General features: G+C 39.3%; 1 protein-coding gene across 4 annotated transcripts in view; it reads left to right on the top strand.

The window, feature by feature from the left end:
- The first annotated feature begins 9931 nt into the window (after positions 1-9931).
- AKAP11 (A-kinase anchoring protein 11) overlaps positions 9932-23918 on the top strand; it is a 52146-nt gene continuing 38159 nt past the window's right edge. For 2 of the 4 annotated variants that reach the window (XM_005585741.5, XM_005585743.5), the window contains exon 1: positions 10447-10672. The gene's annotated coding sequence lies outside the window, so the exon portion shown is untranslated. Of the gene's footprint in view, positions 10221-10446; positions 10673-23918 lie in introns of those variants that run through there. The other 2 variants (XM_005585742.5, XM_045377241.3) reach the window with 2 other exon arrangements.

Here is a 23918-nt window from a genome sequence, read left to right on the forward strand (position 1 = left end):
TTATCAGCAGTGTGAAAATGGACTAATATACCAAGACAATTGTAAGTAAAGAAAGGCAGATTTATTAGAGAAAGTATGAAAGTATATTTCAAGGAAGTAATGGGCAGGTAAGCAAGAGACAAGCTGACTGCAAGGAGACAAAGGCAAAGGCCTGCTGGAGATTTTATAGGATGGTGCTCCTGTTATGTGAAGAGGGCTTTGTGCAGTACTGATAACACTAAGGATTCAGTGAGCTAATCTGCATTTTTCTATCAGCCAAGGGTCTGGTGATAGCTGGGCACAGGAAGATTGTGAGTTAAATGTGCAAGAGGGCTATGTGTCCTGGACCATGAAGACAGGCAGACTTACAACTTATCTGCCTTTTCTTTTTGCTTTCCCTTGGTTCTGCAGTCTGATTTCTTTTCCCAAATTATGACTCCACTTTCAAAATATATTATAACTTTAGGGGTTGGCTGATTATTTCTGTCCAGCTAGTAGTCTGGGGGTCGTATCCCAGGACAGGTCCATTTTAATTAACAGGTAGAGAAGAGGTTCTGCCTAAGGCAGGATATAAACAGGGTATCTGAATACTTTCTTTTCTAAACTGAGATATTTTTGAAAAATAAAAGAGGCGCCAACAACAGGCAGCAACTGTGATTGTAACAGTCAAAATAGAATGTAAAATCACCCTAAGTAGAAATACAGAAGGGTCCTCAGACCACAGCAATTTTGTTCATGGTTTTGTGGACCAATATTACTATCCAAGTGACTCCTCTGGGGGTTCCCTGGCATAGGTGGAAGTGAGCCACTGGTTCTTGGAACAGCTCTGAAAGTGGTATTATATTACTGAGAGGAAGGGAGCTTAGTGAGGAAATCCATTATCAAGGTGGCCCAGGGGAACCGAATGTTAGGCAGGGATCACAGAAAACCTTTGACTTTTCCCAGTAGGTGTTTGTTCTTGTGTATATTTTGTACATCATTGTATTCCACTACTTTCATTTTTTGACCTAGAGTTGTTAGAAGTCATGAGTCAAGGAAAGTAGAACCTTATGTTGGCCAAAATGAATGAATGAACAGAGGGCAGGATTCAAGACAATTTTCTGTAACATGTAAGTCATTTGAAAGACACTTCTGTCTGAGGGCAAGCAGAGGATTTGCTAAATCTCTTAATATATTATTGCCATTCCTGGCTGAGAAATAAGAAAGTCCAGTAGAAGCTGGATCATAGGAGAAAACAATATGGTATTACAAAATCCAGTCCCCAATGGAGGTGGTAAATTAGATTACCGAGAACAAGGAGAGCAAGCATTTGCCATGTCCTGGCAGAAGGGGCTGGAATATAGATTTTGTATGGTATCTAAGAATCAAGCATCATATCTGTAGAGAGGGCTCTCTGTTTGTAGGATGGCATCGTCCAGTCATATCTTAATGAGGGGATGCTGTAGTAGACAGCAGCACTGACCATGTAGCTAGAGACCAGGCAGAAATGTCGGTACTTCAGTGGAGGCTGATGTGGAAAGGTAGTAATGACCAAGAAACAGATAGGACAGTATACATTTCAGTGGACTTCAATGGAGGACTATATTCCTCCCTGGAACTTAGGTGAGAATTCTTAGAATTACATAAAGAGTAAAATGAGCAAGAAGTGTTCATGATAATTTTTTAAAAGTTACAAAAATGTAGACTAATCCTTACATAGGATTTGACACTAAAACCCAAGTAGCACCTTATAAATGTTGGCTTCTCTTTCACAGAAAAGAAATCCCATTTCCTCAAACCATACATGAAAATTAGTATGATATTTAATCAGACCTTATTTTACTGCAGATATTACTTTCATCAGGAGTTTATATTGCAATTTCAGAATAGCTACTGACCATCTAAAAAAGACAGAAAAATTACAGGCCATTATACTGTTAAGTTAGAGCTCTGTAGGAATCTTAATATACCCATTATAGTCAGCTTATAGGCATATTGTTTGAAGATAACGAAATCATTATGAGATTATTACACCAACTGATAAGGATAGTAGCTTGCACAATCAAATGTGAGATAAGGACACACTTAAACAGGAAGAATTGTAAAATCAGTTTAGAGATAAACAGTAGAATATGACAAATTATAAATTTATAATATAAATTTATGAATTATAAATTTGGGCTCTACAAAGGATATTTTCTAAATAAATTACAAAAGTGCCAAGAAACTTGAAACCCATTGTTTATAAAGATAACCCATCTATTTGAAAATAATGGTAATTATTTTTCCCCCTCATATTGAACAAAAATCTGTTCTCTTCCTCTGGAAGGACAGAGGAAGCCTCAGATAGTTCTCATACATTAGCATTTCAACCTCAGTTTACTATATTCCTCTGAGTTTTCCCTTCCTCAGTTTAAATACCAACAAGATAAATTCCACATATGAGATATTCCTTAGGTTCCTCACCTCTGGTCATATTTCACTATGGCTAATGCACGTTCATACTGACTAGTTAGAGTACAGTAGGACTAGCACCTCTTTTGTCTTGAGCATCACACTAGCATTCATGTAGCCTAAAGTTGCATTTGCCATGTGTTGGTAGCTGCATCCTTCCGATGAAGAAGATTGGACTAACCATGAAATGTTGCAGACCAGTAAACCAATGAATCAGAAATGGTTGGCTACTTTGATGTTCATGAAGATTGGTTATCAAGAAATCCTGGTCTATCTTGCAGAAGCTTAGCTGATTTCACAAATTCCATTGTGGGGAAGGGGAAAAAATCTGTTCAAGATGACTTTAGGCAATCCAAAATAAATAGGGATCAAAACTAGTCAGGGGACAGACTAGATATCTCTAACATAGTTTAGTGGCTTAAAATTGCAAATAGAGCAAGGATTTCCTACAGCCTGGGCTAGGAGGCATTTGGGGGTCTTAAAAGTCCTACCACTTTTCAGCCTAGATTTTTACCCCAGTGTTTAATGACTTTCTGTGCCATATGTAGGTATATATTAAAAATATTCATGTTTCATATGCATGAGTATTATCTCCTTTAAAGTTCTAACCACATAAGGATATTTTTGTTGAATTTCAAGTGAGCTAACGAATAAGGATGCTCTGATCGACATTTTGAATTAATGTTTCATTTTTCAAGCAAAGCAGCTAAGCAACAGGACAGACAGACCCAGGAATAACTTGTTCTAGGATCTGCTTTATCTTGTCATAAAGTTAGGACAATATTCCAAAGGCTGACCTTGTCCTTTAGATATATAATCCAGGGGAAGTCATCTAATATCTTTTTTAAAGCAGTAAGCATGTATGCTATTGGCTCACATGAAGAGGAAGTCTATCTCACTTTTTGCAAAAGACATTTTTTAAAAGTTGTGTATAAATTTTATATGGCAAATTAAACTATTTGTTATTTACTTATGCTAAATGCTTTTGAAATGCTTGATAACATTCATGCTTCTTTGAACTTGTAATGTCTGTAACATAAGCTTTTCATAACACCTTGCACTTCTAATTTAACTATAAACCAGTCATTTAAAATCAGCAGAGCAATGATATTTAAAGAAACTCTTTTATCTTATCAAGTAGTTACATTTAGGCATAATTACTTGTTTTTGAACTTCAGACAATTATATATTACATTCTCTTAAAAGAAGGTACATCTGTTTTTTACATATTAGAAGTATTATAATTCAGTAGTTAGCTATGACTATGATTTAAGTCAGAAGAATCATATTTGAGTATAATATGTAATAGCACTCAGATTGATTTTGCTGTTCAAAATCAAATTGGAGTCGCACTTCTGAATTATCATTTGTACTATATTTACTATATCATTTGTACTATATATATGTACTATATTACTAGTATAGTTAGGATTCTATGATTTTAGAATTGAGCATTTAATGAGTGCCACTGTGTATTAAAATATCATTAGGTATCATTTTAACAGTGGTTAAGATGTGTCTCTATCCTTATAAAGACACTTGCTACAAAAGAATTAGGTAAGTGCTGTGAAATTAAGTCATTTAAACTTAAAGCTGTTGGAACTTTACATTATTCTGTGCCTTGAGAAGAACATGGCTCTGCAGCCTGAGTCACGTGGTATGCAGCTGCAACTTCTGCTCTTTATTTTTCTGTAAATAATTAGTAAGACCAAAAGGCACCAGATGTAAGACCCTCTCAGATCACTCCTCCTCACAGAGTAATAAAGTCATCTTCCTTGGAATGTAGCAATCTACAACCAATCAAATTGCTGCAACACACTGTTCTCCTGTAGAAAATGTGATAATCCTGCTAAAATTTCTCTCTCTGAGCCTATGTAAGTGAAACCTTAACTTCTCCACTTTGGAATGTTGACCCCATTCATCTGGAACTGCTGTTCCCAGGTTGTCATCCTCAAGTTTATGCTCAAATAAACTCTATACTGAATCATATTTTCTGAATCTCATTAAGCTTGACAGTATGTATGTTATAAACTATATAGTATACTGCGATATAATATACATGCATTCAAACCAAAGGCTTGAAAGAGGTATTTCACCTCTTGAACTTAAAAAGCACCTTTATGTATTTAAATGGCTGATGAAACTATAAGTTCCACATTTTCCCCTTTCAGAATGTTTTATTAGTACACTGATTTATTAAGTATTAATAAATTTGGCCAGATGCAGTGTCTCACGCCTATAATCCCAGCTCTTTGGGAGGCTTGAGCCCAGGAGTTCAAGGCCAGCCTGGGCAACATAGCAAGACTCTGTTTCTTCAAAAAATTAAAAAAAAATAGCCAGATGCTGTGGTGCACACCTGTAGTCCTAGCTACTCTGGAGGTAAGTGGGGAGGATCACTTGAGCCTAGGAGCTCAAGACTACACTGAGCTATGATCACTGCACTACAGTTTGAGTGACAGAGACTCTGCTTCCAAATGCAAACACAAAATAATAGTAAGTTAAATAATACATGTAAAGCAACCACCAGATAACGGGTCTGCTCCATTATTTTTTCTTGTATTTTCTAATGTTCTATATAACGTGTGTATTAATTCGTAATCATAAAAAACAAAATCCCAAAACTGAACAATGTAGAAAAGAAGGACTTGATATCTCACTTTTACAAGTGAGCCACCAGCTGGGACCATCACTCAGGCAGGAAATATCACTCAGGCAGGAATTCAGCAAGTGGGCCAAAGGGAGACTCAAGTTTTCAAACAGGAAGCGACATGGAATCTGCTCTTGGCTGTCAGAGGCTGCTACTGTAAAGCTCCAAAGCTCTGGGGGAAAGATGAAGCCTGCCTTTGTAGTCAGAAGGTCACCAAGGGTATTAAGCTGAGAGGCTAGCTTTGTGTTATTAGGCTTAGTTTTGTTGAAAGGTAGGACCAGACCGAACGAGCTAATTTTAGTCTGAACTATTCCATTTAGTGCCCCATGTGATCTAGAACAAATCATTCAACCTTGCTGGGTCACAGTTCTTTCATGTGCCTATAACCCAAATGTCTTGTTTCTATTACAGTATATCTAAAAATGAAAGAAATATTTCCATTAACTTACAAAATTACAGTGGAGGAGACACCATCAATTTGCTGGAAATTAGCCCACTAAAATGTCCCTAGGAGCCACATGAGTGGTTCCCAGACACCCTCTTGGGTGCCCTTGGACACAGGCTGTGTTTCCCGACTTGTCACCCTGCTGCCCTGGCTCCTTTGTACACCACTGGTCTCTCCTCTCCCCACCATGTTTCTGTGAGGAGCATTAGCAGGGGACACCTGTTTTCCCCCTGCTGCACCATCCCAAGCATGGGACATGCCTTGACATTCATTTCCCTTAATATAGCACAGATTTGGCTTATAACATTTATCAAGATTTTACTGAGGACTCCTGGCAATACAAATTAAAGAGAACAAAGAATAGTCTGGTAAGACAGCCTCCTTCCTCCCTTCCCTTTTTTTGAGTACCTACTATGTGCCTTAGGAACTCCTAAGGAAAAACAGAAACAGCCCTTGCTCATGGATCCTACAGTTTAGTGGAGGGAGACAGACATTAACCAGGTAACCACACAAATACAAATTGTTGTAAGTTGATAAATGCGTTGAAGAAAAAGCAGGGAGTCCCAAATAAAGGGGAATTTACTTAGGCTGGGGAGTTAGGACAAGAGTTCCTGAGGAAGTGACAGTAGAGTTGAAAGCTGAAGGATTCTTGGACATTCAGATGTTAACAGGGATGGACGGAGAAAGAATACTGGATCCTGAAGAAACAGCCTGTGGAAGGTGATCAGGCAGGCAGGGTCTGGTCCTTTTTTGAGGAACTGAAAAGGGGACAGTCTGAAAGGGAGAATGATATGACAGCAAAGGAGAAAAGCAGATTATGAGGAAAACCATGAGAAGCCACTGAAGGGTTGTAAGCAGGGGAGTGGCAAGGTCAGACGCAGTAGAAATGGCGGCCCTCTGGAGACAGAGGGCACATACTTCAACCAGCAGGCAAAAAAGACAAATCCTGGAAGCAAAGAAACGGTGCTAGGAGGAGAAATATGGACTCTGTAAATGGGATAAATAGAATGTCTTTTATTTTTTAGAGTATTAAAAAGAATCAGCAACATCCACACAAAATTTGTATAGGAATATTCAAAGCAGTATTATTCATAATAGCCAAAAAGTAGAAACAACTGAAATATCTGTCAACTGGTAAGTTGGCCAATAAACTGTGCTATATACATAGAGTGGAATTGTTATTCAGCAATAAAAATAAATGAAGTACTGATACATGCTTCAACATGGATGATGCTTTGACACATGCTAAATGAACGAAGTGAGACACAAGAGACCGTGTATTGTATGACTCCATTTATATGAACTGTCCAGGTACATGTGCACAACGTGCAGGTTTGTTACATAGGTATACATGTGCCATGTTGGTTTGCTGCACCCATCAACTTGTCATTTACATGAGGTATTCCTCCTAATGCTATCCCTCCCCCAGTCCCCCAACCCCTAACAGGCCCCGGTGTGTGATGTTTCCCTGCCCTGTGTCCATGCATTCTCGTTGTTCAACGCCCACCTATGAGTGAGAACACGCGGTGTTTGGTTTTCTGTCCTTGTGATAGTTTGCTTAGAATGCTAGTTTCCAGCTTCAGAATACGCAAGTCGTTAGAGACATAAAGTTGACTGGCTGCTACTGAGTACGTGAGTTTCTTTTAGGGAGGAACAAAACTTCTAAAATTAGATTTTGATGATAGTTGCACAACTGTAAATCTACCAGAAGCACTGAATTATATGGTAAATGGATTACATCTCAGTAAAACTGTTAAAAAAAAAAAAAAAAAAAACACAGTTTTAAAAAGAATACAGGAAATGGGGACACAGCAGAACTGGATCTCAATCCTAATTTTTTTCTCACTTTGTATTAATTGTACTGCAAATAACTGTAGCTAGCACAAGAGACCACAATGACTGTCTCGCTAGGGGAAGTTGGGAGGATTTATTTCTGGCTCTGTTAATACATGTTCGATGGGGAGAGTTGGGCCCAGAGTTCATCTAAATTAGCAGTACCAAGCAGCTGTTTCAGTTAATCATTATGAGGGCTGTAAACACTCAAAAAGTACTCCATTAGCATTTTAAAAGAATGATCCTACTTTGTTAAAATAGTACTTTTTCTCTTTTTGGCGTTTTTCCTTTTAAAAAGTAGCCCTATGTATCTTGAAATCTTGCTTTCGTTAAAACTAAGGTGTTAGCTTAACTTTAGGATACTGCCTCAGACCTTTTAGAAAATTTATTTGCTAGCTAGTTCTTAAACTCTGATTAGGAAACATATGAATCATTATTTATTTAATGCTACACAGGTTCAAAATAGCTTAAGAGAAATGGAATTCGAGGTTGAGCAGGTGGCAGTGTTTCCGTTTTCACACTCTGAGAAGGCCAAGGTTTCTTAGGGAAGCATTCCTGGTATCCGTATCAACCAGTTCAGAGTTCCTCAGCTGGTGTACATGTGTGTCTAATTTCATTTGGGTTGAGCCGCTGACTCTGTTAGGTTTTCATAAAAAATCATTTCATTTCCCTTTCCAGCTTCCGTCCTACTGGTGTGTGCATGTTAAAGTGTAATTCAGGCTTAACCACTTTAGGTGTAGGCTAGTTAAATTGCTTTGTTTTATGTATGAGGAAGCTGAGACTCAGTGGTGATAAGGAACCTTGATTTGGTTGTATCCCTAATAACAGAGCTTCGTGTTGGAACTCGTCTCCTGATTCATTTCTTTTGGTGAAACATCCTCTTCATTTCCGAGCTTTCAACTTCTATCTTTTCAAATCTTACACTAAAGAATAAGTATCTGCATAGAATTTCATTTTCTGTTCTCTTCTTAGAACTGACTTTAAGAATAGACAGAAGAGGTGGTTGTCAGTGTAGCGTAATGGAGGGAAAAAAATTAAAGATGGGCCCTTCCTTTTCAGCCATTTGTTTTCCCCCAGGTTACAAAAGAAAATTCTCCATTTTATTTTTCCTAGTAATTAGGAGCAATCCACGTGTTTCAACAAAGGCAGAAACAGCATCAGGACTCTGACCTAATGAAGTTTAGAAATGTTAAGATCATTGGAAATTAAATTTCATGACTGTCTCCCACCTGGCCTATAAATCTCCTAATCTTTGCTTCTGCTTTGGCCTCTTTAAGACCCATTATTTTCAAGGAAGAGACTTTTTTTTTTTTAAAGTAAACTCTGGGTGTCTCTCCCCTATTAAAAACTTTCTAATACCTTCTATTGCATTTAGAATAAACTTTCAATTCCTTTCTTGGCTAACAAAGCCTTACAGGATCTGATCCATGCTAGTTTCTGACTCAGCAAGAGCATCTCCATCTTGGACAAGCACCACCATTTTAAGTTCCCCTTGATTAAAAACTGCCTAAATCCAGCCCCAGAAACATCAGCCTAATGTCATCATGACCATAAACCACAAATGACACCTCTGATGAGAAATATTCCAACCCTGAGATAAACCCCCCTCTGATCAGAAATATGCCTCCCCTCCAACCAGAGACATTAAACCCCCAGCAATAAAACCCTCCTCCACCCAGAAACATTCCAAGCCTGCAATATGCTCTCCCTCCCTCAACCGCTAAATACCTTTAGTCTGTAAGAGAGAACACTACTGACTGAAATTGGCCAGAAGACCCTCTCAGGTTTATTCTCCAAAATAAACCTGTCTCTGTTAAGCTGCCTTTTCTGTTTCTTTAACTCTTACAGTTTCCATCTCCAGGCTCAATAAAGTTTACTTTCTCATTTATTCTTCCCTCAAATGTACTAGAACAGGTCCTTACTTAGGGCCTTTGAATTAGTGTTATCCTTTTCCTGGAATGCTGTACGCTCTGATTTTTGCATGACTGTTATTCAAATCGCTGCTAAAATGTCTCCTCCTCAAAAGGGCAGCCCCTTTACCAGCCACTCAATCACCATCACGTCACTTACTGTAACTTCTTTACATACAGCTTAAAACCAACAGATATTTTGTTTTCTTTTCATCCTCAGATAAGTTCCCTAGAATCTACACTACTTATCTTCATCATTGTTCAATGGACAATGATGTTCAATGGACAAAGCCTGGAGTAGTGTTTGTTGAATGAAGAAATGAACAAATGAATTGCACCCTTTCTTCCCTGACCCTCTCCTCTCAACAGGGCAAAACTTAACTCATAATGAGGATACACTCAAAAATGTCTTTCTTATTCCCAGGTGTTTCCACTCTTGAGGAACAGATGCCCTTAAGGAGACAGGGCAATACTGGCCCTTCGGATTTTAGGTGAAAATAATCAGCACAACAGCTTTTCATCTCTGGTTAGGATTCCCAGTGACCAAAGCTTTAGTTTCCGATTTCCATACCATGTAAAGACATCAGGGTGAGCACTAGGGCCCTGAGAACCCTGGGTGCTACTTCTTGGCTGGGATAGGGCCGGTTGCCCTGTGCGCTGTGAGTGGTCCTCCCTGGAGATGCTGGGAAAAGGGGTGGAGTCATCAGAAAGGATGAGCCTTCCTTGGGCCTTCGGATCTGGTGGGGCTGCCACTTTGGGAAGGGCCCGGGTCTTCGGAAGAAAGCAAAACTAGCCTTGTGGCGAAGAAGGAGCCCAGCTGGCCCCAGGCTGTAAGACTAAGGGGTCGACGGAAAAGAGGCAGAGCCTGAAACCAAATCTGCGGAGCAAGCCAAGGCCTGGGGACTTGCCAGAGGAAAGGGTTAAGCCGTTTCCAAGGCAACGGACCAGGAAGCACGCAAGACGTCCGCCGCAGGTTCGTAGGTCGCCCTCGAATTTAAAGCTCCCAAGGCTGAGCGGGTCCCGGCCAATGGAGAGGCCCCCTTTAAATCATGTGATCAGCGGGGCTGCTCCGCTAGCTGCTCCGGAGCACGTGGGAAGGCTTTTTTTCCTGTTCCTTCTTTCCCTTTTTAAACGCCCACTCACTTTTGCGCGGGCTCGGCCGCGGAGTTCTTCTCGCGAGAGGCGCGCTGCCCTCTCGCGAGAGTGAGTGGGAGGCGTGGAGAGTAGGCGGTGTTGCGGGCCGGAGCTGCGGCGGCGGCGGCGGCGGCGGAAGCCGAGGGGTGGGCAGGGCGGGGGCGGGCCGCGGGGCTGGGGGGGGGAGGGCTGGGGGCCGACGCGGGAGGGGGCCAGCCTGCTCGCCCGGCTCGCTCACGGGTCGTTGCGGCCGGTGACATGTCCATGAGCTGCGGAGGCTGCGGCCCCCAGGTGAGCCGGGCTCCGACGCGTTTGCCGCGGAGGCTGCGGTTAGATGGGGTGGCGGCAGGTATGCGGCCGGCATGGATGGAGCGGCCCGGCTCCGGCGCCCCAGCCCCTCCGCCGGCCCGTGGTCCCTCTTCTGTCTTCGGGGCCGCCCGAGAGCTGCGCCTTCGCATGGCGGAGGGAGGAGGGCGGGAGGAGCGCGGCCGAGGGAGGAAACCCAAGGCACCGGGCCCAGAGTAGAGGGAGGTGCTCGGTCTCGAGACGGGTCTTCCTGGGGTCCCGAGTGTGGCGGTGGAGCTGCCGCCGCTTTTAATGACAGGCTGTTTAAATCCACGGGGTGGTCTTTAGAGACGGTCCCCCGGGTACGTGGTGTGCGCACAGGAACATTTGCAGCAGAAGGAGGACGTTGCACTTTGTCCGCGAACAGCATCCTTCACTGTCAGAACCCCGGAGCCCTGGAAGCAGGCGTTGCTCAGATCTTATGACAGAAACGGAAGGCGTCAAGGGGCTCTTCGTAGTATTGATATTTGCATTTGCTGTCAAATACCCTCCTAGGCTGTTAATGGCTTAAGGCTGGCCATAAAGTACTCCGAATGGATTGAGTATACTGCTATTAATCCAGGCATCTAAGCTGCTTTATAAAAAATATGTAGATGTAACCGAAGTATTAAAAAAAAAAGTAAATGACAATGACAGTAAAAGCTAACATTTTTTCTCTTCCCCGTATTACCAGCTTTCATTTTTTTCTCTGCTTTCTCTGTCTTCTAAAACCATATAAAGTTGGTTGTGGTTTAGCTTTAGATGTTAAGGAGTTTCATGGTGAGAAAGACTGCTGAGACACACATCTAATAGCTTTAGTACAAACGAGTTAATTCCTGCTCTCTTTTCAGCTTTTCAATCGCTTGCAAAATGCTCGTTTTGCTTAGCTGCTTCCCACTGTTTTAGAAATGTCATGTTGATTGTGATTTCGTTATGTCTGAAAATACTCAAAATATGGAGTGCTAAGAAAAAATGGGGTATCAGTAATGCAAAGATAATTTTTTTAACGTCATGATTTTAGGATGGCAGCCCAGTGCCTGACATGATTGGTGTCAGTTAAAATAGTGCAACTGAATGATTTTTTTTAAACGTTTACTTTTTCAAATGGTACCCTGATTATTCATTTTTGTTGTTGTTGTTGTTCCTCCTGACAAAACTGACCCGGGGTGAACAGTGAATGTCACTATTAATTGTAGCTGTAATAGTAATTTATGAAAGGTCAAAGAACGTAAGGGAATCAGGGAAGAAGTGGGTTCCCAAGCTGAACTAGGGACTAGTGTATGTACCCACATAACTGCACTATCGACGAGATTGATATGGGTCTAACAGTGGACTCCTAGGCCAGTGATATTTTGCAGTTGTTGAGGATATGGGAAGTTGCCTAAGACATGGAACCATAGTGAGAAAGTCTCTAGCCTTCTCTAGCCCCCTGAACTCCAGGGATAAGTCTAGAAGCTGAAGAAGTCCTCTTTTGCCTTTAGAGGCCGGAAAAAATATAGTACTTTTAATTTTTTTTATTTTTTAATTTTAGGAACTTACTGTCTGGAAAAGGAACTCAAACCAATTTGGACAACATATTAAAGACCGTTTTAAGAGAAATTGTCAGTTATAAATAGGTAGAGGAATTCTCTCTATACTTGACAAAAATGTAACGTAGAAAATATATCTTTGTGAATGGGCAGAGGAGACCAGTGTTGATTAGAAAAAAATTTCTTCTCACTCCATCTTAGCAAACTAATTTTCAGAAATAGAAAAATAAATTTTTTGGCTGGTCTTCATCACCTTTTGGCAAGGGTTTCAAACTTGTAGGGTGTGTGGTGTTTGGTTTTTCAAAAGTAATTGAAGTAACTTTGGATAGGGTAACTGATTTTTTTTTTTTTTTTCCTGTCTTGTCTGCATTTTATTAATCAACTACCTGGAAGGATTGAAGAGTGAGAACTGGTCAAGAGAAGATCTAGGTTAAGCCTGGGTGTGAGTTAAGGGTCAATAAGCTGGTAATATGGGTAAGAGAAAGAAAAATGCTTTATCAGTTTAAAAACAGACTGGAAAGATTCAAATGTCTTGATTCTCCCAGTCATCCTTACAGATAAAAGTTTATTTAAAATTACTTCTGGGCCAGGCCTGGTGCCTTACGCTTGTAATCTCAGGACTTTATTTAGGAGGCTGAGGCGGGTGGATCACTTGACACCAGGAGTTCGAGACCAGCCTGGCCAACATGGAGAAACCCTGTCTTTGCTAAAAAATACAAAAATTAGCCACGTGTGATGGCACACACCTGTAATGCCAGCTACTCGAGAGGATGAGGCACAAGAATCGCTTGAGCCTGGGAGATGGAGATTGCAGTGAGCCAAGATCTTGCCACTGCACTCCACCCTGGGCGACTGAGCAAGACTCTGCCTCAAAAAACAACAAAAAATTACTGGAGTAAAGGCATTTGAAATTTATAGATTAGAGACTGGACATGGTAAGAAGAGAAAAGTTATCATTTTTAGAATAGTCTAAGAATGTTTTTTGGGAAAGAAAATAAATGGGGTAGAGGCGTGGAACAGAGAGGATGTTACTTGAGTGAAAATGAGGTATATTGTAAAGAGTTTGGGTTTGGGAGTCATGTCTGTTAATTAAATGAGCCTCATTTTCTTCATACGCACCTCAAAAAGTTAGTGCGAAGCACATAGTACTTGCTTACTCATTTTTTTTTTTTTTTTTTACCTCCTATAATGGTTTGAGGATTCTTTGATTGCAAGGATCAAAAAGCCAATTTAATTAGCCTACTTTAAAAAAAGCATTTGTCATACAGTGCTGCTGAAGTCCATTGCATGATTCCAATCCAGCGTTCTGGAAATTGGGAAGTCTTCAGACAGTCATTCTTCCAGTTTTTCTCTGGAGGCACATGGTGTTACGTCTCTGCTACTCACCACAGATCTATTCCAGTTTCTTTCAGATTGGCCTTCTCTTTAAAGCTCTTGGTTTCCGCTTCCCCAAAACTTTGGTTTGCATGAGACTTTGGTTTGCATGATGCCAACACCAGACTCACTAACTGTGCAACATGGTTCTCAACAAACATCTCCAAGTCTCAGTTCTGTTTCTAGAGAGAGAATCCAATTGGTCAGGTTTCTGCTTCTAATGCAGGTGGCTGGGGAGTGGGGAAAGATGAGAATGGGAAAAATGGATGAGGAAGAGACTTAGATTTGTCTCACAGTTCATAGGGCTGCACGTTTGAAACTGGCCATGCCAACATCTTTAACAAAAGGAGAGGGGACAGGGAGGAAGTGATGGATACCTCAGGTGTGCTTTAACATCCTGCAATTTGAGTTCTTCCTCTAGCACTGCACTGGACTTGCTCTCAGCTTGGTAATGTTCTAACCAGATCTAATCAGTAGTCTCTTTACAGGACAGATTCTCCTAGGTGTGGGAGTTCAGGCAAATTACTTAAATGCTTGATGACTCAGTTTCTCTATGTGTAGAATGGGCATAATAGCACCTTCTGTGGTGAGAATTATGAATTCATGTATGTAAATCAATTAAACAGTGTCTGGCATATGGCAGGCACAGTGCAAGGGTACAGTATTAGTATTTGGCGAGAGCACACCGTGTGGCAGGTACTGTGATAGGGGCTTCTGGTCGTGTTCAGAGGGGAAAGAATTTCTGCCCTCAAGAGGTTTGGAAGTCTGATGCTGACCACTCATGCTTAAAACCATTTCCTGACTTCAGTGACACTAAATTCTTCGAAATCTCTATCTCACATACATTTCTGACTGCCATTTATTTGTGGTTCGTTTTATCCCTCTCTGGAACCCTTTATCATGGTTGTCTCCATAGATGCTCTCTTGAATTTCTGTTCTTTCCCAGTCTCTGAGATCAGCTTTCAAGTTCTCTATATGTGGATTATTCTTAGAGTAACATCTCCAGCTCTGACTCCAAGTAAATCTCTTAATTTTTGGTGGTTTTTTGTGTAGTATTATTTATATAATTTATATGTTTTGAGACATGGTCTTGCTCTGTCACTTACATAATTTATATATTTTGAGGCATGGTCTTGCTCTGTCACCCAGGCTAGAGTGTAGTGGCACAGTCTTGGCTCACTGCAACCTGCCCCTCCCAGGGCTCAAGCGATTCTCCCATCTCAGCTGCGTGAGTAGCTGGAACCACAGGTGTGTGCCACCACACCTGGCTAATTTTTATATCTTTTGTAGAGAGGGAGTTTCACCATGTTGGCCAGGCTAGTCTCAAACTCCTGGGCTTAAGCTGTCCACCCGCCTTGGCCTCCCAATGTGCTGGGATTACAGGTGTGAGCCCACTGTACCCAGCCTCTTGGATATTATTATGTTGATATAAAATACCGTCCTCCAGTAACCTTCTAATTTGCAAAGCCTTCTAATTTACCTTCTAATTTGCAAAGAAAAAAATTTTCTTTCAGTTCCCCAGGCTTGAAACCTTAAAGTTACTTTTCACATTCTTTTTTTATGCTCTAATATACCCTGTTAATAGGTTCTGTGTAGGCCTTTGGGTGCTTCCTATGACTGGCCCATCTGCAAAGTAGGACTGTTGACTTATTTCAGCCACTGGCAGCTTAGGATAGATCCCTATATTTGTAAGAGCTACTTAAATGCCTTTTCAGCAATATACTCTTAGAGTCATGGTGTCATAGATGTCACTGATAAAAAGAAATGTGTTCCTGGGTTAAAATTCTGAACATATTTTCTGTTAGAAATAATCTTGTGGATAGGGCTACGTACAAGATTAAGAATGTTACTTCATTTTCTAGGGAGCATATTCATGTTGAAAGCACAATCTCAAGATTTTAGTTTTTTGTCGTTGCATTTTTTTTGTAGGTATTCAGTTACATAGCATTTTAATTATAGCATATCATGCTTATAATATTGCCATACATACAAAGTTTTATTGTAAATCAGTTGAAAATATTTTTGAAAGTCAAATATATTACACCTGCACACTCAATAGCGAAACTAAGATAATCAATTGAGGGCATGTATCCTCTACAGTGATTTCTTAGAACTATTCAAATCTAGGTCTAATGAGTTTTTTGTTATGAAAATGTTAACTGTTGTTATCCTCCTGCATTCATCTGATTATTCTAATTAACTTCTAACAATGGACCATTGCATGTTGTTTTTAAAAGTTGTGTTTATTGTTGCTGAATAGGTAGTTTTGAAGTCAATAGCCATTCACACTTAGTACTTTGTCAACTAGACCCATGTTATTCCTTTCAATACCAGTGGCTAGTTGGGCTCAAACATACCTTAGAAGTAGATCTCAATCTGGAATGCAGTTGAAAAATCCGTAATTTTTCTCTATGACTGTTTGAGAAAACAAAAGTGACAGAAGAAATATCCTTGGATTAATTTTGCAAAAAGTCGTTAGGTAAGTGACCCTAACTATTTTCTATTTGGTGATGTTGCTTTTGCCACCAAATGCCTGTCTGCATTCACGTCGTTGATGAAATTTCTATTCACCTTACAGCTTGTTCACTTCAGTAAATGTACGGTTGCTTATTATGAGTAAGGCCTTTGGGGAATGCAGAGATGAGTAAGGCATGGCGATGGAATGAAATTCACTGTCATATTCCAATCACTGTTACTTAGACGCTTGGTGAATACATGTGTTGAATGTTGTTAGTACTTACAGTCCAAAGCAGGGCATAGACATGTAGACATTTAACTGTTACATAAAGCACTGTAGTCTAAAGTGCTAAAATAGAGCAAGTGGTGATTTTGCCCCCCAAGGAAATGTTTGGTAATATTTGGAGCCAGTTTTGTTACTGCAAGTGAGTGAGTGCTACTGGTATCTAGTGGGTAGAGGCCAACGAAGCTGCTACCTACCACGCATACACAGCCTCCTACAACAAAGACTTATCTGACCCAAAATGTTGATGATGCTGAGGTTGAGAAACCCTGTAGCAGTAAGAACAACATGTATATTGTGAATGCAGGAATGAAGTTGATTGAGGATTAAAAAGGAAAAAGGCAGAAACTATGAAGAAGCAAATATCTTAATAGATATTAATTGACATACTAAAATCACTTTATATAATTGACTGTTGTTTTGAAAAACAAAATAGTATCTGATAGCTGTAGTATTTTTAGATTTTGTAAGTCTAATAACAGGTCTGTGCCCAAGAAAGGAACTTAGCTTCCTTATTTGCAAAGAGGGGGATAACATCCCGTTTATTCTGCTGTTCACCTGTTAGGTATGATTCTGTTTTATTTTTCTAGTGTATGTGTTAGGGTTTACAAGATAACTTATTACAGTTTTTCTTCAAATAATATCACTTCATGTTTAATGTTAGAAATCTGACAGTGTTTTTTCATCTCCATCTCCCCCGCCACATTTTTTATCTTATTTTGTCATACATTTTATCAATATGTCTGTTTTAAACCCTCTAATTCATTGTTACTCTTTTTAGTTTAAGCAGTTATATTTTAACTGTTTAAAAGGGATTGAAAAATGAAGAATGACTTCTATTAACCTCATATTTACCATTTCAGATGTTCTTTATTCCTTTGTGTAAGATTCAGATTTCCATCTGGTACTGTTTTTGTTTGCCTGAAAAATTTCTTTCCACAGTTACTCTAGTGGTGGTCAACTGGTGGTGAATTTTCATGGCCCTTATTCATCTGAATAAATTTATTTTGCCTTAATTTTTGAAATATATTTTCATTGAGTATATCTGGGTTGATGCTTTTTTTTTTTTTCCTTCTTAGTCCTTTGAAGATAGTGCTCCATTGTCTTGTTTTCTGGTTCATATAAATGTGAAGTCTGTTGTCCTTGGTTCCTCTGTATATAATGTGTACTTTTTTTCTGGTCAATTAATATTTTTTCTTTATCGCTGGTTTTCAGCCATTTGGTTGTGATTTGCCTTGGCTTTCTTTATGTTTATTCTTAGGGTTTGTTGAGCTTCCTTGGTACTGTCAGTTTATGGTTTTCTTCAAATTTGGGAACCTCTCTGCTATTTTGTCTTCAAATATTTTTTTTCTGCACCTGCTTCTCCAACTCGCACTCTCTCTTGCTCTCTCTCTCTCTCTCTCTCTCTCTCTGTGGAACTCCAGTTGTTCACCTTTTATGGTGCTTAAAAAGTCACACTGTCACACTCTAGGTTTGTTTTTAAGTTTCTGCTCTCCATGTTTCATTTTGGATAGTTTCTATTACATTGTCTACAAGTTCACTGAGCTTTTCTTCTTTAATCTCTTAATTGTATCCAGTATGGTTTTTGCTTTCAGTATGGTATATTTAATTTTCATCTCTAAAAGTTCAATTTTGGTATCTTTTGTATCTTCTTCTCTCCTTATCATGATGATGTTTTCCTCTCACTCCTTGAGAATATGGAACATCTTTGTACTATAGTTTTACAATCCTTTTCTGTTCCTGCTATCATCGCTGTCATTTCTACGTCTTCATTTATTGACTTTTTTTTCCTCCTGGTTATGGTTCATATTTTTCTCTTCCTTTGCATGCTTGGTAATTTTTATTGTATATGAGCCATTGAGTTTATACTGTTGCTTGCTTAATTTATTATATTACTTAAGTGTGTTGGATTTAGTTGGGGTGCACAGTTATTTGGAATCTGTTGGATTGTTTCAAGGCTTGCTTTTAGAATTTATTAGTGTGGGTCCAGAATAGTTTTTAGTGTAGTGCTGAATTATTGCCTCTACTAAGGCTACCTCTGCTAAGGCTACTCCTTCTTCTGAGGAGTCTATCATTGCCTGATATATTACAAGGTTTTTCTATTCTGGTGGAATATATTATGGTTTCTCTCTAGGGCTCTCACTCACTTTCTCCCTCCAGCATAATACCCTGTAAATTCTAGCCATGTTGGTCTCCCCAAACTGATCTCTGTTTAAAACTCAGCGAAACCACCGGACTGCTTGGCTTTCCTGTCCCTGTGTTGTGACCGGGAAGTAGCTGGCAGCCAGGGTTTCCCTTCTCTCAGGGGTCACAGTCCTGTGTTGCCTGTTGTCTGATGTTTAAAACCAATGTTTCGTATATATTCTATCCTGTTTTCTTGTAGTTATATTCAACAGAATGTTAATTTTTAGCACTTGGCCATTTGGCATTTGGTCAAAATGTGTATTTGGAGCACTTACTCTAAATATGATCTCAGATACTATAAAGTAGAAATTAGTGGAAACACAAATGTGTTTTCACAAACTCATTAAACGTAGACATATTCATTTAAATATTTAAAGGCATACTTTGCTCTTTATTCTATTTTATGTTTTTCAGCCTACATCATGCTTTGAACTTCGTTCTTTAAATATGTTACTTTTTATTTATTAGTTCAGCAGGTGTTTGAATGCCTACTATGTAAAAATACAAATACATAAAACACTTTTGTCCTCAGGGAACTTACAACAGGAGGGAAGTATGCAATCAGAGGCACCAGAGGCTTAAACTGTAAACCACTTAGGCAGCACTAAGGAGATGGCTACTATTTGGGCAAGGAGGGATAAAGGAGAGATGAACCAAGCCTATTTTAGGGAGGGAAGTTCTTGAACTGATGTGTGAGTAATAAGTAGCAGTTCAGCTGATGGAAGAGAGAGGGTAGATTTGAGAGAAGTTTAGGAGAATGACAGGTCAGGATTTGGCAATTTACTAGATGTGGTCGTCTGTAGGAATAGAGGGGAAGACCAGTTTCCAGCTTGGCCTACTGGTTGGGTTTGGTTTAATGGCTCTTACTGACATAGAGAATACAGGAGGAGATCGTTTAGGGAGAAAGTGTTATTTACCTTTTGAACATACAAATTTTGGAGTAACTGGGATATTTAGTTGGAAGTCTCTAATAGGAAATTAGATATACAGAACTGAAGAATAAATTAGGGGGTTGTTTGCATAGTTAAAACCAGAGGTAAGGATAGAATGTCCTTGAAAAACTAAATAAAATGAGACAAGAGGATACGGATGAAGACTAGGAAATATTAGTATTTGAGTAACAAGTTATAAAATACTTTAGGAAAGGAAATTTATGTAGAAAGAGACAAGTTTTTCTCAACCAGAAATTACATGTGGCACTTGTTAAAATTACAGATTCCTGTGTTTCATGTAGACCTATTGAATTTGGATCTTCTGGTGGGGGAGTTGTGTGTGCTAGAAATAAGCTGATGTGTATATGTACTGAGGTTTGAGAACTAGTGCAGTAGGAGGAGAGTCAAGATATGGCAATATTGTTGATAGGCGTTTCACAGACTCTGGCATGGTTAACTCTCCTGATACAAAAAAGGTCAAGTAATAGGTGATGTCAACTTGAACATTTCTTAGGTCAGAGGAGATAAAGACTTGGAGAATATATATTTTTTAATTATAAAAGAATTTATGTTCATTCAGAGAAGTATAAAACTCAACATACATAGACACAAAATGAAATACCCACGATTGTATCTACCCAGATAAAACCATTGTCTGTACCTGTCTAGTGTATGTCTTCTTTTATATTACACGTATAGATACACACATGCAGTTATGCAGATTTTTCACAAAATGGGATAATGCTAATATGACAGAACCTGTCTTATTTTACTTAATGACCTATTGTCTTCTCATATTGTAGATAGATGACATGTTATAAAATGTAAGTCCCACTTGTCATGGGTGACCACTGGCATCAGTTTAGTGTACCTCCTTCAAGTCGTTTCCTATGGATGCACAAATACATATATGTGTCAGAGTTGCGTCTGTATATAATTTTTTCTTTTCTTTTTCTTTCTCTTTTTTTTTTTTTGAGACAGAGTCTTGCTCTGTGGCCCAGGCTGGAGTACAGTGGCACAATCTTGGCTTACTGCAACCTTCGCCTCCTGGGTTCAAGCAATTCTTGTGCCTCAGCCTCCCGAGTGGCAGGGATTATACCTGCCACAGGCATATACCACCACACCCAGCTAAATTTTGTATTTTTAGTAGAGTTGGGGTTTTGCCATGTTGCCCAGGCTGGTCTTGAACTCCCGGCCTCAAGTGATCTTCCTGCCTTGGCCTCCCAGAGTGCTGGGAGCCACTGTGCTAGGCCAGCTTTTTTTTTTTTTTTTAATTACAAGTGAGAGCATACTATTTCCACCATTCTGCAACTTGCTCTTTCACACCAGTATGGCTCACTCTAACTCATTATTTCCAATTGCTGAGTAATAGTCATGTGAATTTATTTGAGTTGATGAACTTGTTGGTTATTTTCAGTTTTTTCATTTTATTTCAGTGAGTAGTCTTTCACGTATCTTAGTGAATTTCGTGCAAGTATATGTGTAGGATAAATTTTAAGAAGTGAAATAGCAGGACCAAAGGATATGTGTATTTATTTAAAGTGCCCTATATCTGTGTTCTCTGTATTCTTTATAATTGTTTCACTCATTGCTTTCATTTGTTTACTTTTGCATTCTGTGATTTTTCTTAAAATCTTCTTGGTTTTCCATTGTTTTTAGCAATGTCTGTTCTGCTTTTTTGTTATTTCTAAGGGGAATTTCTTTTGTTTAGTGGTAGTTTTCTGTGTGTTTCCTGAGCTATAGTGGCTCACTTTGTAGTTGTTTGCCTTGTCTGCCTGTTTCTTGTCTCTCATCTGCTTTTTTCCAAGCCATGTAGGTTCAGTTTAATTTCTTTGACTATAAATAACACATTTAGTTATTCTTTGCTTAGGACTCTTGTTTCTTTATCCAGAATAGGGCACAAAGCAGTAAAGCATTAAATGAAAAGTTTAACATAATACAAATGTATTTTAGGGGAAAATACTGTATTTTTGTTTTTCGTGTGAAATCTGTCAAAAACGATGTGCTCTCTAATTATACAAGATGCTGAAGAAATCCTGCTCTAGCTGTTATCCTTTCTTCTCCCATCAATCTTAGCATCATTTCCAAAGATGATTTTTTTCTTTGCTTTACAAAAGTATGTCATATCATCTCATATTGGATTCACTTTTATGTTGCACAGATATTGTCTAATAGATTTCTTTCTTCCTGAGACAATATTTTACTTACGTTTCAGTGAAAAAGTGGTGGATTAGGGCAGGAAGCTGTTTTCTTCCATGAGTGAAACAGAGTGTAAATAGAGAATTGAACTGTTTCTCTTTCATTAATTTCAAACAATGATTTGAATTCTGAGATAATGTGAGTTGCAGGGGCATAATTATATTTCTCTGGATTTTTTCTTTTTGTGTATATTATGTGTTGTTTGTATTTCTGTGTTTCTTCACAGATCCCATACTGAACTCCATTTGCTTTATTATTCAATCTTGAGTAAGGGTGTTTTATCTGAATCTGTCATGCAGGAAAGTTGTGCGTAAAGTGAACAGGGGTAGCCAGCCCTGTCAAATCCCAGGTGTTGTTTCAGAGCGCTCCCCACTCTCCCTGCCCCACTTTGAAACTGCTTCTTCTACCTTAGGTGCTTGTTGCACCTGAGGGTGAGCAGCTCATTTAGATAGTTGGTCCCATTTATTTGATGGTGAAGTCTCCTGGGAGTTAATGTTTATCTTTGCTCAGTTGACTTTAGTCAGCAGCTGCCAAGGTAATTGTTGTTTCCTGTCTCTTTTCCCTACTTCCCTTTCAGGCAAGGTTAGGAGACGACTCAGAGAAAGTGATGTAAGGCGTGCCATTCCTTTGTCCTGCAGAATTGTTTTTAATGGCTGCCATGGCGTCATTGTGGGAATGAACTTAAGATCGTTTAATTACTCTTTTGTTTCTGGCATCTAGATTGCTTCTTATTTCTATTGTGAGTTGTAATGAACCAGACTATAAAACCTTTATGCACCGTAGAGGAGCGGTGAAGAGCCCCAGTGCCGGAGTTTGAACTTGAATCCCACCTCTGCCATTTATTTACTGTGTGGGCCTGGGCAAATTGATAAGCTTCCTCTTGCCTCGGTGATTCTCATTGTCAAACTGGGGTCCTATTCTGTAGTCTTAAGGACGACACGAGATGTTTACATAAACCTCCTAGCAAAACAGAGCACTTGGTTCCTTATGAGCCCTTGTTAATAAGCTGGATGCTCTAGGATCATTATTTGCTTTGATGCATTCCCAAAAGCAGAAATGCTGAGTCAAAGAAGTATTTCCAGGGTTTTGACACGCATTACAAAACCTCCCTGTAGGTGCCACTTTACTTAGGAGCCGACTTTGCCAGTCTCTGGTTTCTTGGAACCCTTATGCTGGCTTCTGTGTTTTATGTTACATTTGAGAAAAGCCCATTTGCCTCTGAGGTTTTCTGGCAGTTGAGGAGAACACTGTAGAGGAGAAAGGAGAGTGAGGTGGACTGGGACAAATACAAGGATTATCTTTTTGCTTTGGCTACTATACATTTTTATACTTAAGCCTTGTTTTGATCATTTTTAGTCCACTTGATCATTTTGGTCCATAGGTAAATATTTAAGTCTTCTTTTACCTGTGTTTTGTAGTTTTCAAAGTACCTCCCGTAAATTATTTTTCATTTGGTTCTCACAGTAAACTTGTCTGGTAAATATGGTATCGTAGACATTGAGGAAAAAGTTCCAGAGACATTGCAGTTGACCCGGAGGAAACAAAGCTAATAAGAGGCAGCACAGGAACACGCATGGTCCTCTTCTGGATTCTGGGGTATCACCCTTTCTTTACCTTGTGCTGATGGGAACGCCTTGTGTTAGGCTGAGCCTTTCTCATGATGCTGCTTCAATTTCAGTAATCAGATTTTATTGTTACAGAGACCACTAGGGCTTAATCTTAGTTCATAATAGAATACCATTGTATTTCTTTGTCTAAAAATTAAAATGTAGAAATCTCTAAAGTGTGCGTGTTTGTGCACTCACGCTGTAGTCTTATCTGCATAGCAAAAGAATACGCAATTTGAACTTGACTAAAATTTCGTTTTTTAAAAGTTCTGACGGTGGGGGCTACCTTGAAGTTTGTTTTTGCGTATAAATCTCATAGTATAAATTTATGTTAACCAAATGTCTTGGAAACCTCAGCTAAGCAATTCATTTTTTTGTTTTTTATTTTTTTCAGAAACTGGGTCTTACTATATTGCCTAGACTGGCCTTGAATTCCTGGGCTCAAGCAGTCCTCCCACATCAGCCTCTCACGCGCCACTGTGCCCGGCTTCAACTGGGCAATTCTTGATAAGACCAGATTGATTTTCTGAAAATACTTGAAACTAAGAATTTCTTAAATCTTTATTTATTTGATTTTTTAAAAAAAGTATTTAGTTCTCCACTTCTACTCTTTACTTTGAAGGATTTGAATGCAGGAGGGCCATATCT

This window comes from Macaca fascicularis, chromosome 17 (genome assembly GCF_037993035.2).
Source record: "Macaca fascicularis isolate 582-1 chromosome 17, T2T-MFA8v1.1".
Classification (NCBI taxonomy): domain Eukaryota; kingdom Metazoa; phylum Chordata; class Mammalia; order Primates; family Cercopithecidae; genus Macaca; species Macaca fascicularis.